Here is a 15,103-nt window from a genome sequence, read left to right as displayed (position 1 = left end):
ATATATATATTATAAATATTAGTACTAATGTTTTTAGCAGTGTTGAAACAATTTCAGAATCATTACAAAGATATTATTATTTTGAGGTGTAACAAATTTTCTAATTAATGCAAATATATTTCTGAGCTTCATTTTGAGAGGGAAGGAAAACTTATAGTATACAATATGTCACACTGACGTTGATATTGCTACAGATATCGATATATTTTATTTTTTATTTTTACTGTTTTTTATTGACTTATCTATATTCTTTAAAGGGGATAGAAAGGAAGAATAGTCTCAAAAATAATATATATATAAAGGTAACTTTTTTACTGATCCAGTTTTCCATTTGTTAAATACTTTGGAAATAAATACAGAAATCGTCTTTAGATATAAGCTGCTTTAACGCACATTACTTTTTATTTTTTTAGGCGGAAGTTGGAGAGGGGAGGGAGTAGACAGCCAATGGATAGGGTTAGGAATGAAGGACTCCGGAGAACGAATCCATTACATGCAAATGAGAGCAGCGGACCTTGCTTGAATCAACAAGGGCTGGATTAAGACTAACAGTTGATTTTTCAAAGGCACCGACCATGTTTGATGTTTGTGAAGTGAACCTCTCTGTTAGCCTATATAGGATGAATGAGCACGTTTCCTCCAACGAGGAGCAGAAGGAGGAGGAGGAGGAGGAGGAGGAGGAGGAGGAGGAGGAGGAGGAGGAGGAAGAGGAGGAGGAGGAGGAGGAAAGATAAGAGAAACTAATCATGAGGTGCTTTAAAGTACAGGAAAGCTAGAATCTACTGTAGAAGTTAGAAAATACTTCGCATATGTTCTAGATTGAAAGGGATGAAGGCTTATAAGTTTTTATAATAATTCGCACTCTGGAATTTGTAATCGTTTCTTAATTTTCCAGAAAGAAAATTGTTTTTCAAATGTTCTAAGCAAATTGGTCCGGACTTCTATACTATATTTTACGCATGTTTTGCAAAATAGATATATTCTGTTCGTGAGTCTGACATCGTTATTCCTAGAAGATATATCACTTTAAAATGTACAGGACATCTATGGCATAAACAGTTAAAATCAACTGGAAAACTAAAACATTCTTAGCGATGGTAAATGCAAAGATAAAAATCCATTTCGTCTTTTTCTGTTATTTATAGCAATAAACTTTCGATCGAAGGCGAAGCTCCCTTTATTATAAGCTAATGAAGTATTGTTACAAAAAATTCAATAAAAAATCATTCTCAACTGATTGTATTTCTTTCGTGATCATAAGAACATGAACTATTTCGCAAATATACCGTTCATTCATATGCAAATATCACTATATTATATGTCTTCCCCGTCCGCTTTCATTCCATTGATTTATTTTTTTACTTTTTATTCTTTTCAGACACGACAACGGCTACAATCCGACGACCTCCAGAGCGTGCCAGAGGCGTCGCTCTCCTGTAGGAGAGGGAATAAATCTTGAAGATGGAAGGGGGGGAAAAGCCAAGTGGATAAATCAGACAGAGACAGTAATAACAGGGACGCAGCCGATGCGTTCTAGGGGAAGAGACGAACGAAAGGAGACCCTTTCTGACAAAATGAACTCGAAGCCTTTATTTATCGGGGGAGAGGGAGAGTGGGCCTACCAAGCCTCTTTTCAAGATGGCAGCGGATGGGGGCGGCCGACCCTTCTCGAGAGCCTTTTTAAACCAAGAGGTCAGGGAAAGTGGAATGACATGAAAAATGAATTTGGGGGGAGGACGAGGCAAGGCGGTCATATTTCATCTAATGTATTGGGTCAAACTAATGAATGAACTGAAAGGTCAAACTAAAGCAGTAGATAGATTTCACAACAAAACAAAACCCGATGAAATACTCGCACTAATACAAGAAATGGTTTCTGAATCATCTTAATCATATTTTGTGGAAAGGGGCAGCATTTGACCAAAAATTGTACTAATAATTCACTGAGTAATCACATACCAAATTTGTTATTACTATCATTCTTCATACACCATGCCTACATTTATCTAAATCTATTCCAAGTCATCATCTCATTACGCAACTGCGCCGTATAAAATGAGCAGTGTGAAAGAAAACATACGCAAGTTGAAGACGACAAATATAATAGAAAGCAGACAAAAAAAAAACTCCTAAAAACTCGAACGATAAGAAAAAAAAAACGCTGAGTGTAACATCCGTTAAGGCCTGTGTGCACAACCGGAAAAACAGGATAAAGGAGCCTTGTAGATTGAAGCTGTGAAGTCTCTCTCAAAATCACGAGCCATAAAAATCCATAATCAAGTAACATGACGACGCAAAAGTGACGACAGTTACCTGACACTCATGAAAAACTGGAAATCCACGAGTTTGAATGGTATTCGCATACTTTTATATAACTAGTACATAAGGAGAATATATATATATATATATATATATATAATATATATATATATATATATATATATATATATATATATATATATACATATACAATAATATATATATATATATATATACTATATATATATATATATATATATAGTATATATATATATATATAAATTATAATATAGGAATATTAAATATAATATATATATAATATATATATATGTATATGTATATGTATATATATATATATTATATATCATATATTATATATATATATATATATATATATATATATATATCTCCTTATGTACTAGTATTATAAAAGTATGCGAATCCATTCAAACTCGGGATTTCCAGTTTTTCATGAGTTGTCAGGTAACTGTCGTTCATTTTGCGTCGTCATGTTACTTGATTATGGATTTTTATTGGCTCGTGATTTGAGAGAGACTTCACAGCTTCAATCTACAAGGCTCCTTTATCCTGTTTTTCCGGTTGTGCACACAGGCCTTAACGGATGTACACTCAGCGTTTTTTTTTTTCTTACGTTCGAGTTTTGGAGGAGTTTTTTTTTGTCTGCTTTCTATTATATTTCCGTCTTCAACTTGCGTAGTTTTTGCGTTTCCACTGTCATTTTTATACGGCGCAGTGCGTAATGAGATGATGACTTGGAATAGATTTAGATAAATGTAGCATGGTGTAGAAGAATGATCGTAATAACAAATTTGGTATGTGATTTACTCAGTGAATTTATTAGTACAATTTTTGGTCAAATGCTGCCCCTTTCCACAAAAATATGATTAAAGATGATTCAGAAACCATTTCTTGTATTAGTGCGAGTATTTCATCGGGTTTTGTTTTGTTGTATATATATATATATATATTATATATATATTACATATATATATACAACAATAATATATATATATATATATATATATATATATATATATATATGTATATATATGTATGTATGTGTGTGTGTGTATGTGCAGTAATGGATCGAGGAAACTATAGGGAGGAAAGGTCGAAGAGAGAGAGAGATGAGAGAGAGAGAGAGAGAGAGAGAGAGAGAGGCGCGTAGTAATGGCACACATGATACAAAGAACCATATTAATGGTCAAAACAATTGAGTTTGAATGGTATTCGCATACTTTTAAATAACAAGTACATAAGGAGAATACATATGTGCACTATTGGATCGAGGAAACAACAGATGTGTGAGAGAGAGAGAGAGAGAGAGGAGAGAGAGAGAGAGAGAGAGAGGCGCGTAGTAGTAATGAAACAAAAGATACAAGGAACCATGTTAATGGTCAAAGCAATTTACCGGAACGAACTCTAACCTACGTTGTTAATGTACTCATTCTCCGCTATGCAATATGCAATGTGAAAGCTGCTTCTTTTGCGTGAGGGACTTACGGATAACTACTTCAAATGTTCTTAATAATAATAATAATAATAATAATTTTCATTTTCACTTCAAGGCATATACATGGAATATAAAAAGAATAGACAATAACATACACAATCTAGATACATAAGGTAATCGCTGTTTCATAAGATTTAATCATGATAGTAGTATGTATGTATATATATATATATATATATATATATATCTATATATATATATATATTTGTGTGTGTGTGTGTATGTGTGTTAACTAATCACACAGACAATTGTTCTGTGTATTTGTACAGCTACTAAAAGGACCTAATTCCAAACTGTATGGTATCTAGTGGAGTTATTTATTTTAAAAAAATTGTCCTCTAAAGCTTGTTACTTTTTTGAATAAATAACACCCTGGATACCATCCAGTTTGAATGCGGTCCTTTCAGTAAATATAAATGTATACATATATATATATATATATAGATATATATATATATATATAAACGAGTACATCATATATACTATATATATATATATAATATATATATATATATTTATATTTGTGTGTGTCTGTGTGTGGTTGTGTGTATGTGTGTGAAATGTTGGTGCAATAAATTGGTAAAATCCGTCTATCATTAGGACAAAAGGTATTTGAGGTGACATCAGTCTTCTACGAACAAAATACAAAAATATTCTTAAATTATGTATTAAAATATATTTCTATATAAAAACAAAGGCTTTCGAACACCATCACCGTTCAGGCGTTCGAAAAGTCTTTGTTTTTTACATAGAAATATATTTTAATATTTAATTGGTGAATTTTTAACAATTTGTTCTTCAGGAGACTGTGAATTTCTTAATATTATCAAAGTTATGAATTGATGAATGATGAAGTTACACGAAATAGAAGAAACACCACGAAAAGCGAGAAAAGGAGTCAAACTGATAAATAGCCCTCCTCGGCGTTTGGTCGCTCGAATGTCGCTTTTTGCAACCAATGAGGAAATGGTCGCTGGTGAGTCATAGAAAGTACTTTATGACGTGTGCTATGACCTAAAGGTGGTGACAGATTATAACGACTGAATTCACGAAGACTCCTGGGGGCTTTTGGGCCTCATTGTGACCTATGGCAGTTCTCAGCAAACTCCAAACGTGGTCGTAAATTCGCAAAATCCAGGTAAAAAAAGATTCAAGTTTAAAGCGCATTTTTTCTTAACTCAGATCAATAAATTGCACTTACAAAAGCAGAGAGAGAGAGAGAGAGAGAGAGAGAGAGAGAGAGAGAGAGAGAGAGAGAGAGAGAACGAAAAAGTGTCATTCTTGAATTTCCCAGCACATAAATACAGACAACGGTTTTGTACTGAAATACATTTTTGCGGAAAAGATTGGATACAATTCTATTGCGTTCCGTCGTGTTCCAAAATTAATACCCTGTAATTCTCGGGATAATCTTGATAAACATATACATATGTCTACCGAGACTGATTGTTATTATTATTATTATAATTATTATTATTATTATTGATGATAATAAAATTCCATAAAATACTAAAACCATAATGAAAATAACGAAAGAATACAACCATCAAACCATAAAAAAATTATCATTATTATTATTATTATTATTATTATTATTATTATTATTATATTATTATTATTGAACAAACCAAAAATTACAGCTAATTTATTACAAACCAACTCAAATAAAATATTCAAAATCTCAATGATAATACGAAAGAAAGAAAAAACTATTAATCTACCAAAATTCAATTACACTATTATTATTATTATTATTATTATTATTATTATTATTATTATTATTATTATTATTATTATTATTATTTAATTAAAACACCAAAAATATATCCAAATTACAATAAACAAACTTCCATAGAATAGGTTAGAACATAATGACAATAATAAAAAAATTAGCTTGCATTATTATTATTATCATTATTATTATTATTAATATTATTATTATTATTATTATTATTATTATTATACAAACACACTTCTAAACAAGCTCCCATGAAATATTCAAGATTCATTTGAAAATAATGAAAGAATAAACCTATCAAACACTCAAAATCCAATGACACCAAAGCTAGTCACGAAACAATCCAAGGAAGTAATCGAATCACGTTACACGCCCGAGAAATGAATGATTATTACGCGCGCTCGGATTACTTTTAATAAATGACGCTCCAGAGGCGCGCGTGCTTGTTTTCACGGAGGGCAGCCGACCGTACGCTCAAATAACTGTAATCCATTACGCCCCTCAGCGCGCACGATCGGGTAATGTTTCGTTTCGGCGGATTCGTATTTTGAATAAGTTATAAAATATTTTCGGGATTGGTTTTCTTATTTTTTCATTAAATACTAAGCAATTAAATATTAAGCAATGAAATACTAAGATTTCTTCATATTTGTACTGAATCCATTACAGAAGTTATGGAGATGTATAAGAAGCTATATATAAGCTATAAATAAGAAAAAAATATAGTAGTCACTTAATTTAAATGTGAAATTTATAAAATAATGACGATGCTTGTAAACACAAAAAGACTTTTAAGGTTAGGGACTCGGCATGACGTCAGACATTCTTGAATAGTTTATCACTATTTTTCTCTCTGTCTCTGTTCCTATAATAAGAAGAAACTATATCAGTTACTTAACTTAAATGTGAAATTTATAAAATAATTTAGAGGTTTGTAAACCCGAAGAGACTCTTTCAAGGTTATGGATTCGGCATGACGTAAGACAGTCTTATATATAAGAAGTTATATATAAGACATAAATAAGAAGAAAATATAGCAGTCACTTAAGTTAAATGTGAAATCTATAAAATAAATTAAGATGCCTGTAAACATAGACAAACTCTTTTAAGGTTACGATTCGGCATGACGTAAGACAATCTTGAATAGTTTACCACTGTTTTTCTCTCTATCTCTCTACGGGGCGACGATGACCATAGCAATTGTGACGCTAATACTTATTACATGTGAGAAATTACGATGAATGGTTTTTGTGTTTGGTTCATTAGTGTGCATATTTTCATTAATAACAATAATATTAAGATGCTGGAAGAAGAGCTTCTTTAATACATGTTTGAGAAAAAGGTATAAGCCTCGAAGGAAAGCTCACTTTCCATGGCTTATACCTTTATTTATGCATTTATTAAGTTCCAGACTTTCGTGATTCAGTTATACAATACAGATGTTATTGAAAATAATGGCTATTTCAGCCGCGTTTATTATGTATAGAAGTTTCTCTATTCTTCTTATTACTGACTCTTCTTCTGTACTTAAGTTGGCTAGTAAAATGCCAAATGAAGGATTCATGTAAAATTCTGTATAATAAATTCAATTTGACAAATACCACGTTTTTTTACATGAATCCCCCATTTGGCGTATTAATAGCCAATTTGAGTACAGAAGAAAAGTCAGTAATAAGAAAAATAGAGAAACTTCTATACAAAATAAACGTGGCTGAAATAACCATTATTTTCAATAACATCTGTATTGTATAACTGAATCACGAAAGTCTGGAACTTGATAAATGCATAAATAAAGGTATTATGATTGTAATAGTACATAACGACTCTGCAATGTATAATCACTTGTTTGATCATCTGACTGGGATCTTTATTTTTCTTATTACTGTCGTTTCTTTATACTAATCCCCTTCCCAACAAGAAACCACTCCAGTCACGCCAATTATTCTATAGCTTTCCCATTGCACAAAGAAAGACACCAAGTATAAATGGAAAATATTACATGAGGGAGGGAAAATGAAACTGAAGAAAAACAAAAAATGTGAGGTAAATAGCGGAAGACAGAGGAATGAAAAAAAGCAATTAAAAGATTACAATCAGTTACGACATGCCATCAGGGCCAGAGCATTCCATCACATCTTGTCCGGCAGACCAATATAAACAAAGGAATGAAATGAAAACGAGGAATTGAATCGAAAAGCAGGAAGATTTAAATTAAATGACTGTAAGTAAAGAAAAGATGGAGGGGGAAAGGACATAAGAGAGAAGAGGTGAAAAAGAGGAAATTAAATTAAATCTTAAAACTACAATAACGAAAGGGAAATGAAACAAGGGAAAGTAAGAAAATATAAAACAAGCCTTAATTGTGAGACAGAAAAATATGAAATAAATGTTAATTCTGAAAATGATAAGACAGGAAAATGGAAAATTTCAATTAGATTTTAAAACTAAAATAATAAATGGGAAATGAAACAAGGGAAAGTAAGGAAGTATACAACAAACGTTAATTCTGAAACAGGAAAAATAGGAAAAAATTATAATTCTGAAAAAGATATGAAGGAAAATGGAAAATTTAAATTAAATTTCAAAACTAAAATAACGAAAGGGGAACAAAACAAGGGAAAGTAAGAAAATATAAAACAAAAGTTAATTCTGAAACCGAAAAAAATAGGAAAAAAATTTTAATTCTCAACAAGAGAATAGAGAAAATTGGAAAATTTAAATTAGATTTTAAGAGTCAAATAGCGAAAAGAACAGGAAACATGACTAAGAAGAAAATATGAAAACAACGTTAATACTGAAAAAGAGAATCAATAGAAAACTGAAACAACAGACAAAGGAGAAAAAAATACTTTCAATCATGACTATCCCATAAAAAAAAAAAAAAAAAAAGAATAAGCATTCCGTCTTATCATCAATTCTATCACAGCCTGAGGAACAACTGGTTTTGTTGCGAAAGGGTTATCAGCAACTCTTGAAACTTTCGTTTATGGGGGAACAACAACATGTAGCGGTAACCCATCCACCCACTATCCACCTCCCACCATCCCTCGATCCCAAACCCGGTGCCCTCCCGACCCGAGGCAAGAAGGAGTTGTGACATGGACGCATGCGCAGATAGGGGTCCGAACAATAGAACGCATTAATAGGCTTCCATTCGACGGTCCCCTAAAACAAAAGGAGAGAGAGAGAGAGAGAGAGAGAGCGGCGAGAGAGAGAGTGGAAAAGAAAGAGGAGAAGAGAGGGAGAGAGAGAGATCTTTATCTGTGGAAGGCTGCGATTTGCCGTAATTGCTTCTTGTTCCTTATTTCTTCTACTTTTTCTTCGGTCTCTCTTCCTTCGTATCGCTCCTCTCTCTCTCTCTCTCTCTCTCTCTCTCTCTCTCTCTCTCTCTCTCTCCTATTTTTATTCTTTATTCCCCCACCCTTCTACTTTTCCCTCTCTTTCTCTTCCCCTTGCTTTTCGTCTGCTTCTTCAATCGGTTTCCGAAATGTCACAAGAGTATGCCAAGGACACAGGTAATAATAATAATAATAATAATAATAATAATAATAAAATAATAATAATTCATGTCAAACATTCGTATGATGTAACAGTCTTACAAGTATGAATTCAACTTACTATGCAAATCTCCCCATCGGCATATAGGTGGATCCTGAAAAGAGAAAATAACAATATGATCAACAAAAGAAGCATAAGTGTATCGAGATAGAGAAACATATATTAAAACAAAAACTGGTCCACAGACATTGATATCTTGATATCCGTTTCTTTATCTCTCTATCTTCCGGAATTATCACCTAGGGATGAAGTTGTTAACCCAATACCCTCCGAAGTCGACTAACTACCCTGTATCTACACAAGTCACTGTTTGTATCAACTAACCCCATGCATTTTCTGCCTAGGAAGAGACCCACTGAAGTTAACTAACTACTCTGTACACAAGTCACTGCTTGCGTCAACTAGCCCCAATATACCTCTGCCTTGGAAACACCCACCGAAGTTGACTAACTGCTATGCACGCAAGTAACAACTTTGTTTAACTTAATGGGTTTAAACGAAGCGTGTCCTAATCTCTTCTCCCTCATCCAGGTTTCCAACCCGAAGTCTCTCTCTCTCTCTCTCTCTCTCTCTCTCTCTCTCCTCTCGTAGCGTCTCTATAAGGGCGAGTTTTTCATACAGACACAGTTGGGCTCCATATGAAACAATTTAAACCATTACTCATTCAATTCTTACAATCACCCATATTATAAAGCAGTAAATTCCTTCAGTTTCAATCAGTCCCTTTCACAACCGTCAGTCAGCGATCTTTTTATCGACTCCTAACAGTTACTGGTCTCTGAATGACTATTGTTGCCAGTAAAGCAATTTCCTTACGCCCATTATCGCTGAGATTACCGTCGGAAATCACTGTGTTTGGAGTTTAACTTCTCAGGGGAGGTCTGTGATTTTCCATTTAAGGCAAGGCTGCTGCCAAAGCAGATGCGTCACGAAGTTAGAAAGAGAAATAAAGTAACAAGAGATGAAGCAATACTGGAAGACAGGAGAAGGGAAAACAAGCGAACGAGAAGGATATTAGAAGTGAAAACAGATCATAGGAAAATGACTGTAAACAAGTTTTACACTATCTTATTTTCTAAATTAACTAGATTTCATACTTTTCACTTTAGCGTCTGTACATTATGCTCTCTTATCTTCTTTGGGTTTATGCAAGCCAATATATTTTTTTTTATTACTCATTTATCAAAATATTTATAATAAACTACGATAAATCTCTAGTAACAAGCATTTATCTACAATATATTGTTTTCAATCTCAATGCAAGTCTTTGTGAAACGTTCACATATTTTCTTTCTGATATCTGATCTGATTATATATATATATATATATATATATATATATATATATATATATATAGTATATATATATATTATGAATTAAGCTACAAATGTCCTTTAATATCCAATTCGCTTTACCTCGGAATTAATATATTTTCATATATGTTAACCGGAGGGAAATTTTTATCAACGAAAAAATTCCCCTTCGGTTAACGGTTAACATATATGAAAATATATTAATTCCGAGGTAGAGCGAATTGGATATTAAAGGACATTTGCTGCTTCATGCATGTATATGAATCACGGTGATGTGAAAAGAATTCATATATATATATTATATATCAGGCCATGTAAAATGCTACATTCTATTTTGGTTCTAATCAAACGTTCAGGCATACTCATGTCTTTCAACAATCACATACTTACAACACAATTTGATATTATTAACGTTACTGTGTTCCGTCTCTTCTTGAAGTTTCTGGGAAATCAGAATATACAATTCCGAGGAATCTACAAATCTTTAATTAAAATGACAAAAATGATCCAAAACTCCTTTCAACCAGATTATGATAATTGCAAAATGACGTAAGTTACTCGGGCTGTCATCTCCAAGTGAAAACACACGGTTATATATATTTAAGGAGTAGACTACATTTCTCTCATTAACGCGTATGTTTCTATTTTTTCCTTCAAGCCTTTGGATAGACTAAATGCATAAAGGAAAAAGAAAATAATGATGGCGTCAATGAGCACTTTTTTTTTTGGCATCTTTGAACTTCTAACAGCCAAACTCAGAACCAGGTAGTCAATGCTCGCGTCAGAACTGAAGCCGTGCGATACATATAGAAAATATGCATTTTTTAGCAGTAACTTAGCAAAAATATTTGGATTCTTTACACAATACACATTTGGTCATGAATTTGAGTCAAAAGTAAAGTTCAGTCCAAATGGCGATCGAACCTGTCATAAAGAGACGGTAGGATTATGATGTCATAACAATACACTTGATCCACGCACTCTCTTCCTTGTCTCAACCTACACTGTTCTTCCCCTTTGTGCAAAGTGCGTTGCACTAGAGTAAAACATGTCATCAACACTCGTCGGCACCTTGTCGCATACATATAAGAGACATGTTGACAACAAATCAACAACGGTAAGTGGCGAACGAATCTGTGGCCTACGCTGGACAATGGTACGAAGCACAGGCTGGGACCAACATTGAGTCGTTAACTTGTTATCAACCTGTTGATGATGTGTGTGCGATAAATTACCGACTTGTTTATGACAGACTTCACTATAAGGTAGACACAACCTAAGAGTCCCCAAAATGCCAATGCCACAAAAAACAATAATAATAAATAAATCAATCAATAAAATAAAGTAAAATGTTCGTGTGACGTGACCCTTCTTTATATTTGCTTATTTATTTTTCATCCGAAGATGGCTGATTAGAGTCTTACATGAACAAGCAGAGACCCTGATAGACACAACCTGCTGCATATCACTCAAGTGAAAACAAGACTTATCGTTTTTAAGTCTCACGTCACTACAGAAGCGTGACAACTAAGGTCTCCTCGATCAGACTGACTAACAGACTGGTAAAGATTTGTATCACTTCAAAACTCCCATTGGTAACTGACGCTGACATCATAACAAGAGCTTAACAACTAAATCGACCAAATACAAATGATAGATTTACTGACCAATCAACTGACCGATTCGTCAAGAGCATCGTAACAACTGCCTGGCTTAGCTAACGCTAATATCACTGGAGGAGACCAAGAAATAAAGTGACATCGTAACAATATAATGCTGAAACTGCCATTAGTTTTATTAAAATGCCTGACTGACATTCTAACCGACTGCAGAATACATTGACAACTTGATTGATCACATAACATCACACCTACCATGTCAACTGCTGCTAATGTCATTGAAAAGGCAGAAAACAGAATAAACTGACTGCTTAATTAATAATGTAACCTCACAGCTATCATGTACACTGCTGCTAATGTCATTCAAAGACCTTACAACAACGAAGAACGGTCTTTGACCAAATGAAAGGACACAGCATTTAAACAAGACACAAGGCACTTGAGCTTGCTAAGTACCGCTCATTGCAGAAACCATAATTACGCAGGCAAGTTCCGAGGTATTACTTAGCAACGTTTCGGAAATCATAGGCTATTGAAAACTTTTCTCTGCAAAGAACGAGTTGGAGTGGAAGGTTACATGCACTTAAAGTATGTGTTAATTTCTGGGTATATATTTGTTTGTGGTTGTGTGATTTGTCTGTTTGTGTTTTCACAAATACAGGAGCTTTACGTTCTACGGGAACTTTGAGGAACGTGTGGTTCCATCGAATGTTACCACTCTTGATGTGCCCACAAGTTACGCCTTGTAACAAAGTACCCTCTCTCCCTCTCTATACCAACGCAGCAGCCCTATCTTATATAATAATAATAATAATAATAATAATAATAATAATAATAATAATAATAATAATAATAATAATAATAACAATAATAATAATAATACTAAATGGAAGGAGACCCTCTTTCAAACAAGTCATTATTGAGAGATATTGCTGCATCAGCTGCATTTAACTTGTAAATAGTCTTCTCCATTTTCTAATAACTGCTTTCTCTCTGCTATTACAAATGGCGAGTAGTGCGCCGGTATGATTCATCAGGAGGGGTCAATTTCAGGGATATTGTTGCATTAAAATTTAATGTTAAATAAATATTGTTTAATGCAGCTGATGCAGCAATATCTTTCAATAATAATAATAATAATAATAATAATAATAATAATAATAATAATAATAATAATAATAATAAAAATAATTTAATCAAATACACTCATAATTACCATGGAGCTACTTCAGAACATCATATATATATATATATATATATATATATATATATATATATATATATATATATATATATATATATATATTTACATGGAAATATATGCATATGTACATATGTATGTTATTTAAAAGATTAACATTTAAATGCCGAATTCTTCCTACCCTAACAAGACATGTTGAATATATTCTCAAGCCAGACAAGAACAGCAAAAAAAAAAAAAAAAAAAAAAAAAAAAAAAAAAAAAAAAAAAACAAAAAAAAACAAAGCAAAAAAGGTGGCAACCTCGAATCTTGTGAGTGCCTACACGTACAAAGCGTCGCTCGCGTGCTCGTGGGCACGCTAATTACGCTTGCACGCATGGATGCTTAGCCCAAGCACATTTTGTGGTTTACCCGAGGTATGCGTTCGGATTAGCGATCGATCTTTTTGTTGTTCTCTCAAGTGAATTTCCCCATTTCTATTCCCGGAGATCATTTCTGTTTTCCTGTCTGTATCTGTGGGTGTGTGTTTTGTTTGTTTGACAAAGCAGCCATTTACCTGTATATGCTGAGAAAATTAGAGGTCATATCAGTCTTTCTCTTGGTCTGCGTACTAAATACACACCAAAACATACGCGCATGCGCTATTTATCATACGCTCACAGTAATCAAAAACACTTGTAACGTAACACATCTGTCTTTCCGGGTGTTTCTGTCGCTTTCATACAAGCATGTACATGCAAATACTCAAAATATACATGCCAAGTCTTTTAATGTCTGCCATAAAAGCAACGAAAAATGAACAGGAAAAAATGTAACAGGCTCTCTACCACTTCACTTACCCTTTTTTTTCTCTCTCTCTCTTAAATTGAAAAAGTATATTTAAATGTCAGTGATATATTTCTAGGGAAAGAAAATCATAACTCGAGCCTAAGCCATAACTTATATCCTCATTGCTATATCCTCTTCAAACATCGAGCCGTCTGAATTTTAAAGGATTAATATTGAACAAAGAAAAGAATTTTTATAGGTGTATGAACATTACCATTGTTCATATTACGTATTAAAAATACACGAGGTTAAGTAACGACGAAATATGGATCAAGGACAGTCGATCCGCAAATCACCGCAATGTTGGATTAAAATCCGGCAAGGAAATATATATATATATATTATATATATATATATATATATATGTATGTAGATATATATATATACATATACGTATATATATATATATATATATATATATATATATATATATATATATATCCTTAAATCCAATGTAGAAAGGTAAGTGAAACAGGGATTTGGAACAAGTAATTTCGTAGTATATTCTAACATTTTTTCAAGTTCACACTGAATATAATAAAACTTGACAGAAAAAGGGGGCGGGGCTACATTTTGTTGATTTTGGGCGTAGTGCTCTTTAAGCAAAAGAGATAATATATATTTATATATATATATATATATATATATATATATATATGTGTGTGTGTGTGTGTGTGTGTATATATATGTGTGTGTTTGTGTGTGTAAGCTACGTCAGTTTAGAGAGTAGAGAGTTACAGAAACTCTCATTCCAAACCATTATCCAGTAATTCACAAACATCTCATTTAAAATTTGTAAAGATATGAACACAGAATAAAAAGAAAACTCACATTATTACAAAATGACTGGCTTTTTGGCGCAAAGTCGATTTTTTGAAAGTTGAGAACAAAGTCAATTAAAATTAAGCCTTCAAAATAATAATGTTGCTACGTTTGTTAATAATAATGATAATTATTACACTCATTAATAACAATGTGTGCACGTTTTGAATCATAATGATGATGATAAAAACAAACGATAATAACACTGACGCTCACCTGTACAGAGCTCT

General features: G+C 32.8%; 1 protein-coding gene across 4 annotated transcripts in view; it reads right to left on the bottom strand.

The window, feature by feature from the left end:
* The window catches only part of LOC135207865 (uncharacterized), a 174,494-nt gene that overhangs the window by 128,988 nt on the left and 30,403 nt on the right, over window positions 1-15,103 (bottom strand). For 3 of the 4 annotated variants that reach the window (XM_064239758.1, XM_064239748.1, XM_064239776.1), the window contains exon 2: window positions 9,150-9,183. The exons of the other annotated variant lie outside the window; for it this stretch is intronic. The gene's annotated coding sequence lies outside the window, so the exon portion shown is untranslated. The remainder of the gene's footprint in view (window positions 1-9,149; window positions 9,184-15,103) is intronic. 4 annotated transcript variants of the gene reach the window in all.

Source organism: Macrobrachium nipponense, chromosome 11 (assembly GCF_015104395.2).
Source record: "Macrobrachium nipponense isolate FS-2020 chromosome 11, ASM1510439v2, whole genome shotgun sequence".
In the NCBI taxonomy this organism is placed as follows: domain Eukaryota; kingdom Metazoa; phylum Arthropoda; class Malacostraca; order Decapoda; family Palaemonidae; genus Macrobrachium; species Macrobrachium nipponense.
Note: the sequence above shows the minus strand (reverse complement) of the source record. Positions and strands in the feature narration are given on the sequence as shown.